Below are 24,096 nucleotides of genomic sequence, written 5' to 3'. Positions count from 1 at the left end.
TTTTTAGCTTGATGTAATCCCATTTGTTCATTTTTTTCTTTTGTTTCCCTTGCCCGGTCAGACATGGTGCTTGAAAATATGCTGCTAAGACTGATGTCAAAGAGCGAACTGCTTATGTTTTCTTCTAGAAGTTTCATGGTTTCAGGTCTTAATTCAAGTCTTTAATCCATTTTGAGTTGATTTTTGTGCATGGTGTAAGATAATGTGGCTGTCCAGTTCTCCCAACACCGTTTATTGAAGAGACTCTCCTTTCTCCATTATATGCTCTTGGCTCCCTTGTCAAATATTAGCTGTCCATAGAAGGTCCTTTTTTACAATTTGTTCCATTGGGTCTCCCTCCAAATTCTGCTATTTTAAAAAGTTTTATCCATGACTAAGTGTTCTTTTTATTTCTGAAAACCATGTATTTAGATTGGGTGTGCTATTTTACACATGCAGAAGGGCAGCACAATTGTCATGGCAGGTGAGTGGAGAAGTGGTGCAGCTGCTATGCTTTCCAGGACTCCCAGTGTGCAGGCAGAAGTGTCCTGCCCCCCACACCTGCCACAGCTCGTAATGGGCATAGTCACACCACAGCTGGAGTATATATATCAGCTCCCGTGTATATGCATGATCATAGGTCTTGCTGTATAAAGTGATTCTGTGAACCCGGTATCAGTAATGTTAGTTGCTTTCTCAGGACTGGGGATGTGGGGCATTGAAGATTTAATCCCATTAAAGGCCATAAGTATAGTGGGACTGTTTAGGGGAGGACAGAGGACTGGACTGGCCTGAGAATAGTAGACACACATTACCAGACTGGAGGGAGCACTTATTTACAAGTTCAATACGGTGTTGACTGTGTTTCTCCGAGACAAGCAACAATATTAAAGCTATGGATGGAGGACATTGGAAAACAAAAGACGTGTTGATCCCTGCTCCTACCTCCAGGGGCTTTGGGTCTATTCTAATCAGGTAAATGTGTAGAAAATGCACATTGTACTTGGTTAATTTTATTCTTCATTTTTCTTTTTTATCAGATGATTTTGTGCAAACAGTAAAAAACCAAAACGGTAAAGAAGACCTTGTAAGGAAAAGCACGAGTCCTCTGCTCCATGTTTAATTGTTTTTGTTCTTAGTTCTTTAGTTCTCCTGGCATTACCTCCATAAATCTAAAAAATAGGCTTATGTTGCTATTTCTTGATGTATCAATTTTAAACACTTTCAGTTCTCTGCTCTGAATCATGGCAAGTTAGCTCACATACACTACCATTACCTTTTGTTTCTTGATGGTTACGTTATTTTTGGCTTGGTTTTCTATTGGTCATATTTCAACCATAAATAGTACAGAAACTTCTGGGTCTCATTCCACCAATGTCTGCCACCCTTTCCGGATTCTGACAATGCAGTCGTGCATATGGCATGCCTGCCTTCCTCTACCACTCCTTCCACTGTCTTTGTCTAGCAACTCTCCCTGCAGGACATACTCAAGGTCGAGGACATTCACAGGCTGTTCTGCAAACCTATTTGAGCCTTTCCTGTTTTGTTCAGAGGCTGACTCTAATGTTGAAAATCAATAAGCAGCCCTTAAGTAATGATGATTGAACACATTGTTTGTGCCCCCTGTTCTTCTTTTTCAGGACTTCATTGAACTCTGTAGGTGGCTGATTGTTCTCCTTTTCTCTTTACTGTTATGAATTAATCACACTTGTATTTGCTGTCATTTTAAAGGAGCCTTGGGAAGGAGAAGGGGCTAAGTGTTGGCTTAGTTTGTCGTCTGGAACCCAGATGCTATAGTAACTTACTTGCTAGTCAGGGCTGTGCGAGGACCCTGGGGAAGGTGCAGAAAGGAGAAGCACTCCTAGTGTACAACGTGTACCCAGAGCACACTCTGGGGTCAGACAGACATGAATGTGACTCCTTCTACCACTTCTTACCTCAGGCTTGTTACCCAGGCTAATGATTCCAGGAGAGGCTGGGGCATTGCTGTGTACTGAGACTGTCAGGAAAGCTGACATTTCTGGAAACTCTGCCCTAACTTTCACTTCACCTCTGTTGACGGAGCCTTTGAGGGGCTGAGGCAGCCTATGCAATGGGCTCTGTTCTCCCTGTAACGGATCCATCCCATGTTCCATAATTCCAGGCATCAGTGATGCCCACTGAGAGGCATATCTTTTCGTGAATTTCCAGGTCTCTACATCTTTCTTTGCTTTGATTGCTCTCTCTGCTTCTAGTGTCGGTCCCTTTAGGAAAGTTTGTTGTTAGTGCCATTGACTCCTAGCAACTCTGTGTACAGGAGAACAGACCCCTGCTCGGTCTTTGTGCTCCATCCTCTCCTTCCCATGCCATATTAGACAGTGCTCTGCTGCTATTCATAGGGTTTTCATGGCCACTTTTTTAAGAAGTGGGTGGCCAGGTCCTTCTTCCTAGTCTCTTTTAGTTTGTAAGCTCTGCTGCAACCTGTCCACTATGAGTGACCCTGCTGATATTTGAAATACCAGTGGTATAGCTTTCTGCATCACAGCAACACACAGCCACTACAATATGACAACTGACAGATGGGTGGTGTGGTTCTCTGACCAGGAAACTAACCTGGGCCATGGCAGTGAAAGCCCCGCATCTTAACTACTAGATCACCAGGGCTGGCTCTTCAAGAGAGTAAATAGGGCTGAATATGTTGTGAGTGTCTACACAGAATTCAATGAGAATAATACATTAATTAACATAAAAATTCAGTATCTTCAACTCTGTCTGTGATGATTTTGTTCTCCCAGTAATGAGATTTGTCATCATAATAGGAAGTCTCCATCCCTTCTCTCAATTATATAACTCTTAAAAATAATTCTTTGTATAGTAGAAAATGTAACTAGGCATATATGCTGCATTTAAGGCCATGATATTCCAGAAGCCTTTCCCAACTGCTTTATTTGTTTTAGAATTTGAGTTTCTGGGGACAGTGGAAGTGTGGGAACCTCAACCAGGATCACTGTGATATCTATTCCAACTCTGGGTCTGGTACTAGGCACCGATAGATGGCTTTTGGCCAAGCAGGTTTTTGATGACATTATTTATGGCAGAAATAAAGTCTTAGAGAGGGAGCAAGGCCCTGACTGGAGGAAGAAATGCTTAATAAAGCTTCCTGGGTTGTAGACAGACTAGCAGAAGACCACCACTATCCAGTGTGATTGGGGTGGGAATGGCTAAGCCTTGTTCTTTTCTCTGTTGGACTCCAAGTGCCATCCTTTGAGCACACCAGTCTCGTCATGGTAACTTATGGAGAGCATGGCCCCTGACTGGTACATTGTCCCTCCTAGGTACCTTGTGGACTGTGTTTGTTTGGGTGTTGGGCATTTGGTTTGGTGTTCCCTCTTCTTCATCTGCCCTTCTGTGTATCTGGCAGACTTAATTTTAAGGACTTCTTTTTCTTGACTTCTGCAATGTAGCATATCATGATGTTCTGTTAATAGATATTAATTCAGACAAATGGATTAAATTATTCAAATAAGTAAGTAGGGGCCTGGCTGGTGGCATAGTGGTTAAGTTCACACACTCCGCTTTGGTGGCCCAGGTTCTCGGGTTCAGATCCCGCGCATTGACCTACACACCACTCCTCAAGCCGTGCTGTGGTGGCGTCCTGCATACAAAGTAGAGGAAGATTGGCACAGATGTTAGCTCAGGGACAATCTTCCTCAAGCAAAAAGAGGAGGATTGGCAACAGATATTAGCTCAGGGCCAATCTTCCTCAACAAAAATAAAAATTAAAAAAATAAATAAGTAGAATGTCATCTGTGTGGCACAGATAATAGTGCTCAACAAATATTTCCATGCTCCTGCACTTTTCCCAGCCTCCCCTACAGTTAAGTTGAGGCCATGTGAGTAGGTCTAGCCAATAGACTATAAGAGGAGGGGCATGTATCATTGTCAGGCCAAGGCTCTTAAGAGCTGGTGTGCCTCCTCCTCCTCGTCTGCCTGCACTGGGGCCCTTGGAGGTCTTGTGTTGAGGCATGGCATCATTAGCTGGAGGCAGCTGAATCCTTAAGACACTGGATGGAGGAGAGTTTCTGATAATCAGCCGGGGACTTTGTGTGAGAAAGAAATACACCTTTGTTGAGTTAAGTCATGGAGGCACCTTGGGGTTTATTTGTTACAGCCTGGTATTACTTTGACTCATATAGTTTCTGAGAGCTAAAAGGGACCAAAGTATTCATTATGCCTCAACCGTTGACTCTGCAGCTGAGGAAGTGGGCTTGGAGGGTGCACAGGCAGTTAGTGGTAGAGTCTGGCCTGGACCCGAGATTCCTGATGCCAGAGCTCCCAGTCTTCCTCCGCCATCCGGCCCCTCATGTTGTAGAAGACGCCCGTGGAAAGATCCCCAGACTTACACTAGAATCATAGTACATACCCTATGATTTTATATTGTTGGGCATGTTTACAAAGTGGTTTTAAAAATGACTGTTAATTGTATGGTACTCCGGTTTTCAAATTGCATCTTGGAGACATTTATGAGATAGCCACAGCCTTTAAAATTTCTCATTGAATGTGTGCTTGCCAGAAGCTAGTTAGCATCTGGATGACTTCCAAAGCTTTGCTGGTGCTCTAATGGACTTGGCCTGTCGGGAGCAGGGGTTAGATTTGATGCCATTGTTTCCCGTAACTGCAACTGGCCATTAATTGTCAGGGTTTGCTGAACTGCCGGTGTACTTATGTCTGCCAAGGACTGCTGGGCTCAGGCTAGGTCAGGGCCGGGGGAAGGAAGTGGGGGAGGAGTGTGATTGGCAGAGGACTTCCTGCCTAGTCTTTTTCTGAGAGGCTTAGCTGCTGCAGCCATCAGCTGTAGCATGTAAGCTCCTCCTTTCACCTGTGTTGAGGAACGGACCTACGTGCATTTGGAGACCTGTGTCTGTGGCTGTAATGTATCAATTACTCACTTGCTGACCTGGCCCGCACCCTCTTTGCCACCTTGGTGGCGGCAATCTTCCATCCCCCGAGAGTCAGCTGTAAGTGTTGGGAGGATATAAATAAGAGCTGCCAGGGATGTGGAAGAACCATTGCAGGGAAGCAAAGCATCTCTCCAAACTAGAAATAATTTGTGTTTCTAGTCTGTTCTGCAGAAACTCCTTTGAGAATTAATCACCATTTTTTTAAAGTAGAAAGAACACAGTGCATTTAATAAAATGAGTTTGTGATCTTCATTCAAAATTCATTTTCATTTTAAGCAAATTAAAATTTTATTGTAAGAGCTTCATTTTTCAAGAAGTTTCTTCTTCAGAAAGTAAAATGCCTTTGTTCTCAATATACTTTGTTTGGACACTTAAATTGATCTAATGAATTAACAAATACTCCTGGTTGTATCCTTCTTTGAAGTTGGAAGTCGGGTGGCCTTGTCTTTACTCAGTTGGAGTAAATATGGCCTGTGGCTCATGAAATAACTATGCGTTCACAGAGTGTGTCTGCCCAGCATCTTCTCACTGGTCCTGCGTAGCTCTTGAGATTCCACACTAACACTGTGGCGTCAACCTGTCCAGGTAATGAATCTGCTGTCTCAGAGGGAAGAAGCTACATGGCAGGAGTTCTTTCCTCCGCGTTGGTGAAGCAGATTAGCCAGCCAGTCACCTGGCAGGACCCTGAAATAACAGAGCCCAGAGCAGGGCATTCTCGGTGGAGTGGAAGGTCTGACACAGCTCCCTTTGAGAGACTCCCTTTGTGATGGGGGAAGGCCCAGTAGGAGTCAGAACTGAGAGACACTGGGAGAGAACCTGGAGACTTGTCATGGCGGGTGTGGGGACCTCAGAGGTGAGGAGGAGGGTAGGCTATAGAGTATCAAGCTCAAAGCTAGAGGGACCCCCACAAGAATTTTTTTGAATCTTCTTTTTACTTATGATTGGTACTTTTGTCAATAATGAAAAGGTCAAATATATTAAATCTAAGCTGTTGGATTCATTTGCTTCAAAATCATAATGGAATGTCAGGAGCCTTCTGGGCAAATGTGAAGGGGGTGAAAGGGCAGGGAGAGAGAGGGTGGGATTCACAAATTTAATAAGGGCCTTAACCCTTGAGGCAGAATCCAGAAGGTGAGCTAAGTCTGATTTGAATAATTAGGATGCTATCAAGAGTGAGAAATAAAAACATTAGGCAGATCTGTAAGAATACTTCCGCCTTGGAGGTGGAAAGTAGGGAAAAGGAGGAAGAGAGGTGTTTTTGATCTGATCCTTGAAGACAGACAAGATTTTTCAATTGAATCAAAAATCTGGGCAGCAGGGAGCATGATAAGGAAGAGAAGAGGACATGCTCAACCCCCAGTCAGGACCTGTGGTGGGGCAGGAGAGGAAGTGCCTGCTTTGCCCGTAATTCTACTTCCTCATTGTTAATCGTGTTGAATAGGGTGTGGTGTTCCAGGTATGTCTCCTTCTTGGGAAAAACACTATTCATATCTGTTTCCAAAATGAGGAAGCTGAGGATCTAAAAATATGTTAAATAACTTGTCCAGGTGGCACATAGGAGAGGTAAATTCAAACCTAGGCAGTCACCCTGAACTGGGGCTGGTAACCAAGACAGCCCGCTGCCTTGGCACTGAAAACAGGCGCACCCAGGCACCATGGGACAGAGTGGGTGAAACTGAGGCCATCTTAGAAAATCTGGTACTTGTGCTTGCTAAAACTTGGGATATGTGCAGGCGGGGGAAGTAGCAGAGTTGAAGTCAGGATGGGGGACCTGTAGCTGGGACATTACAGGGTCATTAGCCACATGGGCGCTGAGCTCTTCAAATATGCCTTGTCTAGATTGAGATGTAGGCTAAGTGTAAAATGCACTCTGGATTTCAAAGATCTAGTATGAAAAAAATGTGAAATATTTCATTGATAATGTTTTATTTTGAAAACACATTGAAATATATCTAAAATTACATTTCAAATAAAATATATAATTAAAATTAGTTTCACCTGTTTCTTTTTTACTTTTTAAAAATGTGACTACTAAAAGACTTTACCTACATGGCTCACATTATATTTTTATTGGACAGCACTGGTTTGGAATGCTAGCTTATGCAGTTTGGAGTTTATAGGACCAAAAAGTAAACTTTCTCCTCCAATTTTGTTGAGGCTTGTCCTTTTCTATATGAGAAAAGGTATCTGAAAGATCCAGCTAAAGTCTTAGCTACCTAATTGTGTATTGGCCTTTGCTATTAAGAATTGTCATATGTGTCGTGATCTCAGAAGAATGCTCTGGTATTGGCTTTCTGTACAGTTTAAAACGAGAGCATGTTGGCTTCATGCCATATTCACTATGGAGAATTTGTGCATCTCAGCATGGAATAAACCCTTTGATGTTTCTCTGAAGTTAATGGTTGACCAAGTGTGTCATGACCTTTGAAATGATATGTGGCTTTAGAATGGCCTCATATTCATAACTTGTATCATGTCTTCGGCACCATAAGATTGTGAGTTATCACATATTTTTGCCTGTGAGGATCTGCTTTTAGAATGGCCAAGAGGGTTTGATGCTGCAGATGTGCTTGTCATATAGAAAAGGAATCATACTAATGCTCTTATTCACTTTTTTTTTTTTTTTTTTGAGGAAGATTAGCCCTGTGCTAACATCCGCCACCAATCCTCCTCTTTTTGCTGAGGAAGGTTGGCCCTGAGCTAACATCTGTGCCCATCTTCCTCTACTTTATATGTGGAACACCTGCCACAGCATGGCTTGATAAGTGGTGTGTAGGTCCACACCCGGGATCTGAACCAGCAAACCCCTGGGTCACCAAAGCAGAGCGCATGAACTCAACCACTACTCAGCCGGGCTTGCCCCACTAATGCTCTATTCACTCTTAATGTCTAGCCCTTCAAAGATCTACAGTTACGAATTTGTAGATTCTGGATACATTCTCCCTGTAATCTCTTATTCTTCAATGACAATCTTCTACTAGATTGCTTTCATGGTTCTAAGTTCCTGATCTTATTTACTTTTCCATTGCAAATGTCAGAGGCTCCACTCTCCTGGGGTCTGATAAAGCTTCTGTGGCACTAATTCTTGGCTTGACCTTTATTCCTCAGACCTCTGGCTGCAGAAAGCATTTCTCTGGCATTTGGTGTGCATAGAATTCAGGACTTGAAAGAGGAGAAAGAGGGAAGCTTCTACAGCCATTATAAAAGAAGCTTTCTGCAAGCACAGTAATTCAGGCACACATGCAATCATTTAGCCAGAAACAGTCTGAAACACAGAGCTGGGGAGCGTAGATGGACAGTGTGGAGATCGGCTTCACTTTCTTCCTCCCGCTATGGTGTGCTGTTGGAATGACAACTTCCTTGTTCCCATGAACTTCTTTAGTGACTGGAAACAGGTCTCTGCCTTGATGGCCAGCAGCTGCCTTTCCCTCTTTACTCGGCTCCTGAAGCCAATAGGCTCACCTCCTCGTCCAGTTTCTAAGCTGACATTGTAACCACAGGCCCTCTAGGACCAGTTCAGCTGACCCCATCTTATCAGCAGAGTAATTAAGAGCGATTTTTCAGGAATTGAGACCCCTTGTCCAGTTCAGGCCAGTTGAGACCACCAACCCTTTAACTGGGCCTACACAAATGCCCGATAAGTGACTTTTTTGACATCAAAGGGCTGAAAACTCCATCCTCAGATCATGCTAACACCACTATTTTGTGAACAAACGTCCTACAAAGCACCATGAAGCTTGACTACACTTGCGCAGGTCATCAGTTACCTCACTTTTCCTTACCTCCAGTCCTCTATCTCCACACTTCAGACTGTCCTGCCCTTCATCCCATAAATTTTACCCTAAGCCCTGGATCGGGGAGATAGATCTGAGAGCATATGTCCCCTACCTCCTTGCAGATGGATCTTGCAAATAAAGCTACTCTTAGCAAATAAAGGCTGATGCTCTTTATAATTGGCTCTTTATGCACATTGGGTGGCAAGCCTTTGCTCAGTAATGATACCTTCATAAGGAGATTCGTGAACAACCTCTCTGACTCTTGGGGTGGCTTATAATGGGCCCCTTCTCTCAGATGGGAGATTTCTGCTTCAGCCTAGAGATCCCTTTGCTGGAAATTGGATTGATGCCTTGAATCCCCGGAAGAGCTGGGCCCCAGGTGCCCTCTGAATCCCAGGCCGCTGCAGTTCACCTGCCCCCTGCTGCCCTCACTCAGAGCTCCCATTCTGCATAGGGAGGTGTAGGACTTAAGCCTCCTTCCTTGGATGATCCTTATCCCCATGCCTCAGGCTGGAGCTAGAGTGCCTACCTCTGGCATCCAGCCAGATTCTGGGTTTCCAGATGTGGTGACCTGCCTAGTAGTTTGGCAGGGTCTTTGGTTCTGACCACCTCTGGAGTTAGCGCTGGAATGGCATATCCTTGGCCTCTGCCAGGTTCGCCCAAATGTTCGTGTTTGCTTAGCCTGTGTAGCTGTGACAGCTTTCCCCAGTCATCTCCCACCTTGCAATGCTTAGCTCACCTTTTATATCTTCCAGGCTGAGCATCTTGCAGCCACCAGGGTCCACTCCTCATCCAGCGTAAGGTAGCCTGGGCTGTGCCTTTGCCCTATTCCATGCTGGAAATGTGCCTGGAGCCTGGGCTTCCTCACTTCCCAAGACTGTACCAGGCCACTGGTGGGAGCGACATGGTTTTGTGTTGCTCTCCGAATCCCATCTACAGGACCCCCTACCCCACTGCCCTGCTCACCATTGCTGGAGCCTACCTGAGTGCTCGTGCCAGATCCTTGCCCAGCCCTGAACCAAGGCTCAGGAGAGGTCCCAGGTCAGCCAGCACAGTGGCTGTGGCTGTCTCCCTCTCTGTGCTGCATCTCTGAGCCCTGACAGGACCTGCATTTCCCCAGACCCTGGGCCTTTGCCATGTGGCCCTTCCCTCCCACTCTCTCCCTTCCCTTCCTGCCTTTTCCTTCTTCCTCTCCTGGGTTAGTTCCCCTGGAATCACGTTTATCCAGCTGAGTTATCCAGAACCAGATCCCAGAAGCTTCTATTGCTGTGAGAGCATAAACAGTTTTGTGTGGTCCTGAAGGAGGTCCATAATGGCCTACATTGCCTCCCATGCTTTGGGGTGTGTGTGGTACAAGAGAAAGGGAGACAGAAAGACTAAAATTCATTGTTGACTGTATTTTTAATCCCCCTTCCTTCATACAGTATTTATTCATTTTACGTGAATCTCAGAGTAAAGGCATAGGATTGGTATTTAATGCCAGACACTCAATTTCACTACTTGTCTTGCTGAAAATATAAAAACTAAGGGGTTCATTGATGCTGGTTTGTTTTGTAGCCAAAGAATCCTCACCTGATGTGTGATCCCGGGCATGTTCCCTCATCTTTTTGTGCCTCCACTTTCCCTTACTTCACTTACGATGAAGATGTTGAGAGTACCTGCCTGGAGTGTTGGGAGAGTAAAATGAATTAATACATGGAAAGCCCTGTGGACAGCCCCTGGAACACAGTAAGAACTCATAGGAACTCAGGGTGAGAGCTGTTAGTGGCTTACTCCTGGCTGTTTTATCTGGTCCAGGAATTAAATAATTAGAGTTACCCTTAAATGTTCATATATATTTAGTATATTTAAATAGTTTTATAGTTTGGCTATTCCTAAAGTAAGGTACTTTCCCTTTTTTTGTTATTAGATGATTCTCTACGGGCAGAGATACTAGTGCTTGTTTTACAGTGACGCTTACTCACTTAGACCTTGGATGTCTCTCATCATTTTGTACATTCATTCACTCGTGTGCTGACCTGCTATGGCCAAAGGAGACTGTCAGCTGCCGGGACGTTTTCCCCTTAGAATCAGGGATTCTGACACCTTTTATTTAGGGAGTTCTATGCATTTCCTGTTTCCCTGTATACCTTCTATAGGAACTGTTCAGTGGCTTCTTTTCTTTTTGATTGTAGAAACAAATTATTTCCGTATGAAGTAGAAAATGGATGGGGGGCCAATGAAGAGGCGATTTCTGAGAAAATCACACTTTCTGCTTTGACAGCTTAAATATGAAAGGGAAGCTTTTAAATACTAAGTAGAAGCTCTCACACATGCAGGCACCCCAGCATGACTAATTGGCCTTGGATGCAGCCCCTGGAGTGTTTTCTCCCAGAGAAACATTTCTGCCTCGAAGGCGGTTTCCTGAGTCTTGTATATTGCAGCCCCACAGTCCAGCAGAGCCTCCCTTCTGGGCTGTTTCTTCAGGAATCACACCAGCTGGTCCCTGTCCTCTAGTCCCCTCACTCTGGAGACACTGTGCTGTAATGTGCCATTAAAGTCCTCAGTATTGCTGATGTGCTCAAAAGATCACCTGACACGGGAGAGATCCTGGTCTACTCTTGCCACTATTGAGAACGGCAAGGATGCCTCTGGTTGGAAAAACTTCATGTGATCTTCATGTCTTCCCTGTAACTTTGGGAAGCCTGTCCCTAGACCTGACATTATCAAACCTTAGTTTCCTCTCTGAAGTAGAGAGAGAATATTCCAGAATAAATGATAGAATTTAAGAGCTAAAGTAGAACTTAAAAATGAGTCCTAAATTCAGGTATAACCTGCTTATTTAATGAGTGAAGAATCTAAGTCCCCAGGAGTTAAGCATGTTACATAAAGCAGCACAGCAAGGGAGCACAGACAGTCTTGTGCTGTTTCCTCAATCGTGACAACGTGCCCCTTGTTTAGTTTTTGTTTTCTAGTGCAGTTAGGTATTCACTTAAATGTCAGGAGATCTACAGTCCCCAACTCCCACCTGCTTTCAAGGGAATATTTAAACTCACTGTATTGCTTAAATGCAAATAATCATTATTTAAAATAAATTTGTTTTTTGGGGGGGGTTTGAATTTTGAACATTGAGAAATAAATTTGTTATAAAATTCACACATATTCATGTGGGATATTATAACCCAATTCTAGGTACGTTTTAAAAATGCCAACAGCTGGTAGACTTCTTCTTCCAGGAAGATAGAATAGAGGTATTTGTCCCTATTCCTTCTACTAGGTACAACTAAAAACTCTGCACACTATATTTAAGATAAACACAAGAAGATTTTACAAGAGAGACAGAAGAAGGCAGACTGGTTAAGTACCTTGGGAACTGAGGAAGGACACAGTGGTGAGTTCCCTGGGTTTTCTTTTTGCCATATATGTATATATATATATACACATGACACTTAGAAGTAAAAAATCTGGCAACCTAGAAACACAAATGGTCACAGACAAAAAATGCCCCAACAATAGCCTAAGGACCAGGAAAGGAACAGCTGAACAAGACAGAAAACTTTTAGACAATAACTGCTATTCTCCATCCAAACACCACAGAGAAATACCTGTGGCCCCCAGCCCTATTCAGAGAAGGCAAAGTAGGGAGCTGGAACTTTTATCCTCCATGGCCAATAACAAGCCCCCACTTCTGTTGTGGTGTAAGTGAGGCCATGTGGAGAGCGAGATTTCTACATGTACCTGGCAGAAACAAGGTGCCCCTCCTGCTGCCAGCCAGGGTGGTGTCAGAGGAGATTAGTGAAGAGTCAAAACTTTCACTATTGTGCAGCAATAATGAGGCCATCCAGACTGTGGAGTCAGTGAAGACCATTTAGGGGCTGAAATTCCCACCCAGCAGTAACAAGGAACCTCCTCCCCAGGTGTCAACAGAAGCCAGGTTGGGAACCTGGACTTCTACCTCTATCTGGCAGTAACAATGCCACACTGGTATGAGAGATGGCCAGCTAAAACAGGCTTAATTAAGATCCAGAGACTCAGAACATAAGCAAAAAATGTACAGGCTTCAATAAAAAGTTGCTCACATACCAAGAACCAGGAACATCTCAAACTGAATGAAAAAAGGATAGTCAATCAATGCCAACGCTGAGATGACAGAGATGATAGAATTAACAGGCAATATTTTAAAGCAGCCATGATAAAAATGCTTCACTGAGCATTTTTGAACATGCTAGAAACAAACAAAAAAACAAAATAAAACAAAAAACCTCAGAAAGAAGTAGAAAGTTTCAGCAGAGACAAAGAAGATATAAAGTAGAGCCAAATGGAAATTTTAGAATTGAAGAATATAATAACTGAAACTCAATAGCAGAATGGAAAAACAGAAGAAAGAATCAATGAGCTGGAAGAAAGAACAGTAGAAATGACCAGATGTGAACAACACAGAGAAAGTAGACTGGAATAAAAAAAATGAACAGAACCTTAGGGGCCTGTGGGCCTATAAGATAGGATCTAACATTCCTGTTATCAGAGTCCCAGGACAAAGAGGGCTGAAAAAGTACTTGAAAGAATAATGGCTGAAAAATTCCCAAATTTGGCAAAAGACACAAACCAACAGATTCAAGAAGCTGAGTGAATCTTAAGGTAAACCTAAAGAAATCCGCACCAACACACATCATAACTAACGTCTGAAACTAAAAAAGGAAAAAATCTTGAAAACAGCCAGTGGAAAATGACACCCTATCTAGAGGGAAAAAACAATTAGAATGATAGATTTCTCAACAGAAAACATGCAGACCAGAAAGCAGTGGCACATTATTTTTCAAGTGATGAAAGAAAAGGACTGTCAACCCAGAATCCAATACGTAGTGAAAATGTCCTCCAGGAGTGAAGGGAAATCAAGACATTCTCAGAGGAAGGAAAACTAAGAATTTGTTGCTAGCAGACCTTTGATAAAAAACTGGCTAAAGAAAGTTCTCTAGACAGGAATAAAATGATAAAAGAAGAAATCTTAGAGTATCAGAAAAGAAGAAAGAATTTGACAAGCAAAAATATAAGTAAATATAATGTTTTCTTTATCCTCTTCTAAATATGTTTTCTAAATTATGTTTGACAGTTAAAGCAAAAATTATAACCTGTCTGATGTGACTTTAAATGTATGTAGGTGAAATATTTAAGACAATTATATTGCAAATGGGGTAAACAGACTTAAAGGGAGATAAGGTTACTATATTTTACTTGAATTAGTAAAATGACTATATCAGTAGAGTGTGATAAATTTTACCTACTGTTAAGTGTGATAAAATGTCTTACCTTCTAACCACTGAAAAAGCTATACAAAGAGATACATTCTCAAACATTAGATAAATCGAAATGAAATTCTAAAAAATATTAAAGTAACCCACAGGAGGGCAGGACAAAGAAAATAGAGAAATGAAAGAGAGAATAAACAGAAAAAAATAAAATAGCAGATTTAAGCCCTTACATATCAATAATTACATTAAGTGTAAATAGCCTAAATACACCAAGGAAAGATACAAATTAGCAAAAGAGACGTGTCCCAATGATATGCTATCTATAAGAAACTCACCTCAAATATAACAATATAGGCAGGTTGAAAGTGAACGTATGGAAAAAGATTATCATGCAAACCTTAGTTTTAAAAAACAGGAGTGGCTATCTTAATATCAGATAAGCTAAACTGCAAAGAAAATCACCAAAGACGGAGAGAGGCATTACATAATGATAAAAGGGTTGGTCCACCAAGAAGACATAACAATCCCAAATGTATATGTACCAAAAAACAGAGCTTGAAAATACATAAAGCAAAAACTGGTAGAAATAAAAACAGGAATAGACAAATCAACAGTTAGAGATAGAAACTTCAACAGCCTCTCTGAACAATTAATAGAACTACTAAACAGATAATCAGCAAAGATGTAGAAAATTCAATACTGTAATCAACCATAGAGAGGCAGTAGGATACTATGAAAGGAGCGCTGCACCAGCATGTAAAGAGCCATTCTGGAGAAGAACAGGAATTTGGAAAATACCTCCAAACTGGAAATTGGTCTTTCTATCAGTCAGCCTTGCACCCTCAGAATGAGTTCTATCTCTTCCCTTCACTGTCCACAGACCTAGTCTGTACTGGTCCAGAAGAGGCCAGAGAGCTCCACAGTCAAGGATGCTGAGCACTCATTCAGTTTTCTCTCCACTCTTGTAGCATAATAGCTTTGAGGCTGCTCTCCACCCCTCAGGTCTGTGTCTTAGACACAGTCAGTGCCTAGTGTCAGAGGCCAGGCCCTCAGGCCTCACTTCCCAGTGATGTGCTTACACTTTTGTTGGAGCATTGGCATAAGCCCCTGAATTGAATATGTTAAAGCATAATTTGCATATAAAATTTAAAGTTATACTTGCATGAATGGTGTTAACTCTAATAATGTGTAGACCAGAGTTTAAATGAGGACAGAGTACACAGCATCTCTAGGACTGCTCTAAAATAAATGACCCTCTAACAAACTAGGTGAATCTAGAAGCAGCAATACAGGCAAAAGTGTCTTTCTTAGCTTTCTAATTTCTTGTCTAATCACCATGATTACAAAGTGTATAGCTCAGAATTAAGAACCTTTTAGTGCAGAGCTTGGCAAACTATGGACCCGCAGGCCAAAGTTGGACCACCACCTGTTTTTGTAGGTAAAGCTATGTTGGAACCCTAGAGAGCAGCATGAGAATCATCTGAAACTTGTTAGAAATGGAAATTCTCTTGCTTCAGACCTACTGAATCAGAAACTCTGGGGGTGGCCCTCAGCAATGTGTGTTTGAACAAGGCCTCCAGGAAAGTTTGAGAGCGCTGAATTATACTATCCTACCATACATTGGCTAACATTGTGATATGACAGTACTTAGTACTTTTGTCTTCTTTGGGGAATTTTGGATGTAGTTCAGCCAACATTGCTTGATGCTGTGGCCATGCACCAGATTCCTTACTACACCTAAAAGTACAGGCGGTGGTCTCCCAGGGAAGCAGGCATGTGGAGCGGTAACTGCAGCATGGCATGTGGTCTTCTAAGAGTCACACCAGCTCTGCAAGCCTAGAGCCAGGGAGGGCAGAAGCAGCAGAAGTGATAGACTTTGCTTTACATGTCTACCCTCAGGACTTTTTCCTGCAGAGAGGGTGTAAGCTCACACTTGAGATGCAGGCTTCAGGAAACAAGTTGAACAACACCATGCCCAGGTCTTAGAGACGAGCCTGGAACCCAGGCTGGGAGTTGGAGAAGAGCTCATCCCAGTGTGCTAAGCGGGTGGGATCACCACAGCACAGGCAGAGGCAAACAGCTCAGAGAAGGACAGGACTGGTCCACAGGGAACAAAGGAGTTATTTTTCTTCTTTTCTTTTGCATATCTTACTGTGGTGGGCTGCAGGATCTGATGAGATGCGATAGGATACCCAGAATCTAGCTCTGGAGTCCAGCTGGAGAAGAAGCAGAAAGAGAGCAGTGCCTGAGTTATTCTTAATCTTTCTAAAAATAGAAAGTCTCCTCATAGATGAGAAATGTTATCAATATACAGCAAGGCATTCAATCAAGAGTTGAGGGTGACAGGAAATGATAGAATAATCCATTGCTCAGGTGTCTTTGAAAGCTCCATCTCTTCGACTGCAGAATTTGAAGGCAACTCTACCAAAGAAGTGGGCAGAGCAGATAGAAACTGCCTCTTCCCAAAGCTAAAGTGATAAAAGCAAGAGAAGTCATTTTAGAAAAGCCAAGAACCAAGTGGCAGGGACACTCCTATGATGGAGAACGAATCTAGATACCATAAGGCAGGAACTTCTGGAGAAGACACTGAGTTCACAGCTGTCCAGAGACGAGGTCTGAGAGAGAACATGTTAAATACAAGTGGGGAAGGTCCAGGCAATGACTGAGCAAGGTTGTTATCAGTTGGTTATTATGTGGTTGTGATGCTTGTGTTTATGTGGTTAAAGGGCCAGTGATAGGACAAGATTGGTGTTTTACCCAAAATGAGGATAATAAACATATCAAGTGAATAAAAATGAGACGATCTTAAAAAAAACAAACAAACGAGAAGGTGCCCTTCCCCACCCCAGGCTTGAGCTTCCCTCTCCCACTCTCAAGCTGATCTGTTTTCCTCCTCCTGTGACCTGATGACATTTTGTTCCATTTCGTTGACTTGTGTGTTAGCGACAGCTTCCCTGCCTTGCCTGGTGTTGCCTTCTGCTTTGGCATTAACTGGGATAGGAGTCCTGGGGCAGACCTCCTTGCGCTGACCCTTGGCTCCCTCCTTACAACACTACGTTCCTGAGTTCAGGTGGTGTTTTTTGTGCCTGTGTAAACTCACAGACTCTGCACCACTGGTTTAAATTCTTTAAACAGGGGGGAGGTAGAGATAAAGTGGGCCTTGGGGGACTGGAAGGTCTCAGACAAGGTTGTGGGCAGTTGGGGTGACTGTCAGTTGTCAAGGTGGTGGAGATGCTGGTGCACAAGGCAAGAAGGGGTTCTGTAGATCACAGACAGTTGGTGCTCAAGGAACACTGGAACTGAAGAATAAAGCACATTCATGAACTGAGTGGATTGTCATAATACGGCCCAGGAGTTATGAGGAGAGTAGGAACCTTCCTATAGCTTCAGGGAGGAGAAGTGAATCAGGAAGTCAGGGAAGTAGTTCTGTAGGAAGAAAAGAGAGCACTGGAGGCCAGGCATCCCCACTGGAAGCCTTGGCTCATGTCTCCATATGGGAATTCCTTCCCAGCATGACTTGGGGAATTTGCATGCTTTCCCAAATCCTAAATCCCAAGAAAAATCAGTAGCGACATCACGAAAATAGGGGAAAGTATTATAATTTTCTTCTAAGAAATAAAGTTTAACAATCAGTGGCTAGCTGTTATTAGTTTGAAGGGGTCCACTGCTGTCAAGCAAAAGGAAGAACAGAAAACACTGACACACAGAGGTGAAGGTCAAGGCCATTTCTAGGAACAGGACAGAGCAGGTAGGAGAGAAGCAGTGATGGTCCCATTAGTCATTCTTGCTTGTAGCTATTTCTGTGTTATAAGTGTGTGTCTATGGCACCAGCTGCTGTGAAACTAAGTCAATTTTGCAAATAAAATAAATATTAATAAGTTTATAGGCATGGTATACTTTATACAAATCCTGTGAGTGATGTTTCACGATATGTTAAGTTTTGGAAAACAAGTAAGCCCTTAAATTGGCAATTTCAATATGTAAGTCTGTGTAGTGCTATTAATTTTGCTAGGAGATTGGAATATTACATTATTCAAATACTACCAAATAATGTTCACCCTTGTTTTCTGGTGTTTGACTATTTGGTATGGGCTACAGTTCTTTGTAAATGCTACTAAACTGAATATTTCTTTTTGTTAAACACATCTTTTAGTTATTTGTAATAATGCATAAAGAGTATGAAGAACGTTGGAAGTTTTTTAAGAAACTTATGACTTTGAGATTTCCCAAGAATTCCCATAATTCCAATTTCTCATTCTGCATCCTGTATTTGTGGGAAATTTGGAAATGTTAGCATTGGCCACAGTCCCTTCAAGGGAGGAGCCAGAACCACAGTATAGCCAGTGCAGCCTCTATAGAAGAGTGATGAGTATTCATGGAGCTGGGTGGAAATGGGAATGGGAGAGGGCCACTGAAGGCCGACTGCGTGGCTTAGATGTACACTTATAACTCGAGAGCCTCAGTGTCTTGAGGAAGCAAATAAGACATGGTAGGGTGGGCTGCCAGTTCTCGAACAATGAGGCCTCTCTGGAGGCCCACGTTGGCCATGCTCAGTGCACAGCCTGGTGTTTTGCACTGCAACTTGAGAAGATGGGAAGCACCAGAAGGCAGACCCTGTAACTGCAGCACACAGAGATATGCTTACATCATGACAAATGAGAGCTCCCCACCCTACCTGAAATGGTGCTCAGGACAGGGAGCTCACAGTTCCGGGCTCCTAACCCTGGCAGATTTCTCCCAAGACTCTAAGCACCCTCTTGAGCACTTGTGATCTATATTTAAGTTTTAAACATTATCTGTGGGTAAATGTAAATGATATATATATGTCATGTATATGTGTATGTGTATGTATATATCTCCTTCACTCTGAAGTGAAGTAACTGGACCATGTCCAGGTTGTCATTCTCCAGGTCCTTAAACCACCTGCCTTTGTGGTCAGGCTTAGTTCAGTGCTTCGTGGACTTGGTCTAAATCAGTTCTTACAGTACTTGTGTGAGGTGGGCATTCTTATCCCCAGTTTACAGCTGAGGAAACAGAGGTTCAGTGAGGAGAAGTCACTGACCCTGAGTCACCCAGCTCCACAGTGGCGGAGCTGCTCTTCAAGCCCAGATCTGCCTGCACCTCCAAGCCTTACCCCTTGACCACCACGCTCCAGCCCAAGTTAAATCATTTGGTGCTTCCAGCCCTTGAATCTTAGATTTTAGAACTGGCAGATACTCCAAGAGATCATGGGTGACCCATCTCTTACCTTCCTACAGGCAAGTCGTTTTTCTCCCCATGTTAGAGACGAGCTCTCTGAGGTGTTAGCACTTTGCATGTGCCTTGCACAAGGCCAAAGAGTAAAGTGTAAAAGAGGAAACTAGAGTCTTGCACTTCCTTCTGTCAAACCATACTGCTCTTTTCTTGGCTTTCACCAGTAAGAACAGACAGTTTAGTTTAAGGGATCAAGAAATAATTTGAAAAGGTCATTGCAAACCACACCTGTCCTTTATTCCTGCCCTTTCCTTGTCAGATTCCTGGTTGCTGTGATTGACCATGGTTGTATTCTAGTCCACCCATGCTGAGGATTCTGGTTTCAGCCAGGAGATTTAAAGTCAGGTGCATGAATCTGGCTGCCTTCCTGATAACAGCAGTCTGACTCTGGTGTGTTCATCTTCCAAAGACAGACAGAGCTGCCTTCAGTGTACTTGGGACAAGATGCCTGTTTGCCAGGACAGCGGCAGGGCTGTTCCTTATGACTAGTATGCTATTCTTATTGAAAAATAATCTTTTCTTACAAGTTGGAGTCTTTGACACTTTATCTTCACGCAGGTTTCTGAGGCGAACATTCGGTGCATTTTGCTCATGTCCTTTGTCTCCCCACTTTTGAAAAGCAAAATGGTGTGAACATTGCCATGCACCTTCTCTGTGCCATGGCTCCCCTGAACAGCATCTCAGGCAGGGGCGAAGCCTCTGGATAGGAGTTCAGACACACTCCTGCTCTTTGTCCTCAAGACAAGCCAGTCTCTGTGATGTGGGCCACTTGGTGCTTGTGTATTCAAGGCCTGTCACCAATCAGAGGAAGTGGAGTTTGTCCAGTAGCATCCAATATGGCCTTTCTTTGGGCCTGGCCTTCGTGTATGAGCCCAAATAAAAAGGGAGCTAATAAAGGGGACTCAGGTAAGAGCTACAAAATGACCAGAGGCCTGAAAGATATGATTTAATAAGAAAAATAAAAACAACTAATGACAAGTTAACTGCTAAATTATAGCCACTGCTGACTTTAACTTTCATAACAATAGTGAATTTTGTTTAGTGGTGCTAAGAGAGCTTTTAGTTTTCCTGAATTATTACCAGGGGAGAATTAACCTCATTTTATATAACCTTGTTTTAGGAGAGGAAGAAGGGTAATTTAGAACTGTAGTGAATTAAATCATAGGTCGGATTGTAAAGGTAGAGGGAGAGTCAGAGTAAATAAGAAGAATGAGAGGGAATTAAGGATGAAGGTTTAGAGAAACAGCTCCCAACCAGCTGTAGCTAAACTGAGGTCTCTATGCCCAGGAGAAAACAGGGAAACTTGGCACCAACCTTGAAACTGAACACCCTTGTGTCACCAGCGTCCAGATCAAAAAGCAGGACATCACCAGCTTCCAGAAGCCACTGTGTGTCCCCTTCTAGTCACTGCCCCTCAAGGACAAGGTCCATCTGAACTTCTAGTAGCATGATCAATTTTGCCTATTTTTAAACAAATAGAATCACACTGTATACAATCACTTTCAAGTTGGGCCTCTTTTGTTCAATATTGTTTATGAGAGTCATCCACACATTACGTGTAGTTATAGATTGTTTATTCTCGTTACTCTAGAATATTCAATGTGTTTGTTGATCTATTCTACAGTCTGTGTGGACATCTGGGTAGTTTCTACTCTGGACCTGTTGCAGGTGCTTCTGCTGTGTGCATTCTGTCTTGAGGTGACCATATGAACAGATTCATGTTATGTATATTGCTAGGAGTGGGATTTCTGGGTCAGAAGGCATGTATGCATTAGCCAGAGCAGGTATTGCCAAACAGTTCTCCTAAGCATTTGTACCAGTTTACACTTGCACCAGCAACATATGAGAGTTCCGATTATTCCCTATCCTCGCCAAAACTTGGCATTTTCTGTCTTAATATAAGCCATTATGGTGGTCAGTAGGTGCTCATATAACAGATGAGAAAGCTGAGGCATGGAAAGTGCCTAACATTCTATAGCTTACAAGTGGCGAAGCTGGAGTTTGAACCCTCATAGCTTATCTCCAGGGTCCATGCTCTTCCCACCACATTATCTTCCCTTCCTCGTAGGAGACGTGTCATGTCCTGAGGGATGACCAAAGTTGGTCAGCGCTGGCTAGCCATACACTGGTAGCTCAGTCAGCCTCTGTGGGTCCCCCGTGTCAAATATTTTAACAAAATCTCAAACGTCAGCCATTCAATTGTTGGGTCAATTTTAAAATGTAATTTCTGGACCTGGGAAAGCTGCAGGCTGCCCCCAAATCTCATTTTGGCTTCAGATTTAAAATTTCAAATCCCATGAATGAATTTTCTAATGAGCCACAAAATTGGCTCACTTTTGATTCATCTCTCTTTTTTTTGCCTCTGACCGACTCCTGAGGGAAGAGGCTGGTTCCATCAGACAGCAGAAGGAGAGCAGCCAGCTCATAGCAGAGCGTTCCAGCAGGAAAATAGCCAGAGTGGGCAACGTTCTAGCATGATCCGGTCCTTTCTGCAGATGCTCATGGAGACTGTAGCTACATGGGAAAAGGGGCAAGGAGTAGTTAAAAAAAATAAAGCAGGATATAGAATATTATGATCACTGGAATTACAACTAATAAAACACACACATGTCCCTGAGCATGTGTATGTCAATCGCAAAGCAGAAGGTAACAGTGGTTGTCTTAGGTTCACGGGATAGTGCCTGGGTTTATAGCCTTTTCTGTTTTGCAGACTTTTTGCAAATTGCCTATTTTAGTTTTGTAAAGAAAAAAATTTCAAATTTATAATTTCTAAAAAGATTTTTTCCTTTTCACATTTTTGCTGCCTATATTTGGAAAAAATAACTTAGAATTGTAATGATTTTGAAGTTCTAGAATTATGTTTAACAATCACAGAAGCATAATGTAATGCTTAATGGCAGGGTAATATGCTGAAATGAATAACAGTTCATAGCCAATATTCCAAGGAGGAAATAAGTCTATAATCATAACATAGGACCTATTCCAGAAGTAGAATTAAGGAGAGTGTGTGTAAATAATACATATTATCAATGAGTATATATAAGTGCATATATATGTGTGTATATACATACATATACTCAAACTGACTATGCACACCTGTATGTGTATATGTTAGCAGTCTATTTATCCTAATTCTTATTAGTCTCCCCATTTATAAGACACGTAGGGGTCCTAAAGAACTGGGAAGTAAAATATGTTTAATGTATGTTTAATAGTAGATAGATATTAAATAGCCAATAAAAATATGCTGAAGTATGCATTTTATATGTGTGTATATTTAACACAGTTGAATCACATATCCATAAATTTGCGTGAACATACACAGGATAACTCATTGGTTATTTTTTGGTGATGGTATTATGAGTAGTTTTCCTTTATACTTTATTGTGTTTGCAGAATTTTTTATGATGAACATATGTTTAAATGAAAAAAGCCATAAAGTCCTAGGTAACACGTGACACTTGTGAGTCCCCTTTGTAAGGTGAGTAAGGGTGCTGAGAAGGACAAGGTGGTGTTGTAGAAAGATACTGCTGTTCTCTAGTTTCCAAAGGAACATGAATTGTATTGTTCAAACTACAACTCTCTTTGTTTTAAAGTAGATGATATAGTAAAAGAATTTTGAATGTTGTCCTAGGTTTTTTTTTTTTTTAAAGATTGGCACCTGAGCTAACAACTGTTGCCAATCTTCTTTTCCTTTTTTTTTTTTCTGCTTTTTCTCCCCAAACCACCCCAGTACATAGTTGTATATTTTAGTTATGGATCCTTCTAGTTGTGGCATGTGGGACGCCGCCTCAGCATGGCCTAATGAGCAGTACCATGTCTGCACCCAGGATCCAAACTGGTGAAACCCTGGCCCACCGAAGTGGAGCGTGTGAACTTAACCACTCGGCCATGGGGCCGGCCCCTGTCCTAGATTTTTTGCTAACAATGAGAACATGTTCTTAGGTCTGCTCTTTTTCAATGGTATATTTTATTTTCTCTCAGATTTATGGATTATTGGCCCCTATTTCTTTACTTGTCTTAACAGAGAGAAAATTAATCATTTTACTTTTTACTGGCACATGACTTCTTAATGCTCAAGTGTTCCACTCTACTTGGTTGGATGGTGACACATTATTCATTGTGAGCACTTAAATATTCATCACACTGAACAATGGAATAAAAATGCATTAGAAAGCAAGTAAATATTATTTCATTTATTTAAAAAATGCTTTCTGATTATAAACACGTGACAATATCGAAAACTAGGCAAAAGACATAGAAGTTTAAAGAAAATAAAAATGATATGTAATTGCACACCTTAGAAATACCCACTGTAAAAAGAGTGGTAAGTTGCCTTCTAGATGTTCAGCATTTATTATGAGTTACTGCCTTTCATGGGCTTTATTGAGCTGAATTGTATGTACTGCTGCACTCTGGGGAAGTTTGTGAGATGCACAGACAAGATCCTGCCCCCACACAACTTACTGTCTCACTGGGGGTTGCCGTGTATGTGTGTGTGTGTGTGTAGGGGGGGCGTCTACAAGAGGGAGAGGGAAGTGAGTGGAAAGCAAAACAGGTAAGCACTTTGGTAGTTTAGTGTGAGAAATGCCATTATGGAGGAAGTGTAATTTTTTTAAAAAGGGTGTGCATGTGTATATATAGTAGACAGATTTTTGAAAAGCGTATTGGCGTTCTATATAGTTTTCCCTTAATATTATATTAAGCAATGTCCTATGTCATTAGATATGGCTGTATTATATTATGTTGTATTGTAATATCATGTCATATCATATATCATATCACACTGTAAAACATCATATCCTATGAATGCACCTTAATCTATTTAACCATTTCTTGATTATAGGATATTTGGGTTGTTTGTGATTTTTGTATCATAAAGAATGCTGGAATGAACATCCTCGTATGTCATGAAATTTT

General features: G+C 42.2%; 1 protein-coding gene across 6 annotated transcripts in view; it reads left to right on the top strand.

The window, feature by feature from the left end:
* MYRIP (myosin VIIA and Rab interacting protein) overlaps nt 1-24,096 on the top strand; it is a 340,832-nt gene that overhangs the window by 48,372 nt on the left and 268,364 nt on the right. For 2 of the 6 annotated variants that reach the window (XM_070577180.1, XM_070577183.1), the window contains exon 3: nt 10,253-10,423. The exons of the other annotated variants lie outside the window; for them this stretch is intronic. The gene's annotated coding sequence lies outside the window, so the exon portion shown is untranslated. The remainder of the gene's footprint in view (nt 1-10,252; nt 10,424-24,096) is intronic. 6 annotated transcript variants of the gene reach the window in all.

This window comes from Equus przewalskii, chromosome 15 (assembly GCF_037783145.1).
Source record: "Equus przewalskii isolate Varuska chromosome 15, EquPr2, whole genome shotgun sequence".
In the NCBI taxonomy this organism is placed as follows: domain Eukaryota; kingdom Metazoa; phylum Chordata; class Mammalia; order Perissodactyla; family Equidae; genus Equus; species Equus przewalskii.
The sequence above is the reverse complement of the archived record's forward strand: the minus strand, read 5'-3'. Positions and strand labels throughout refer to the sequence as shown.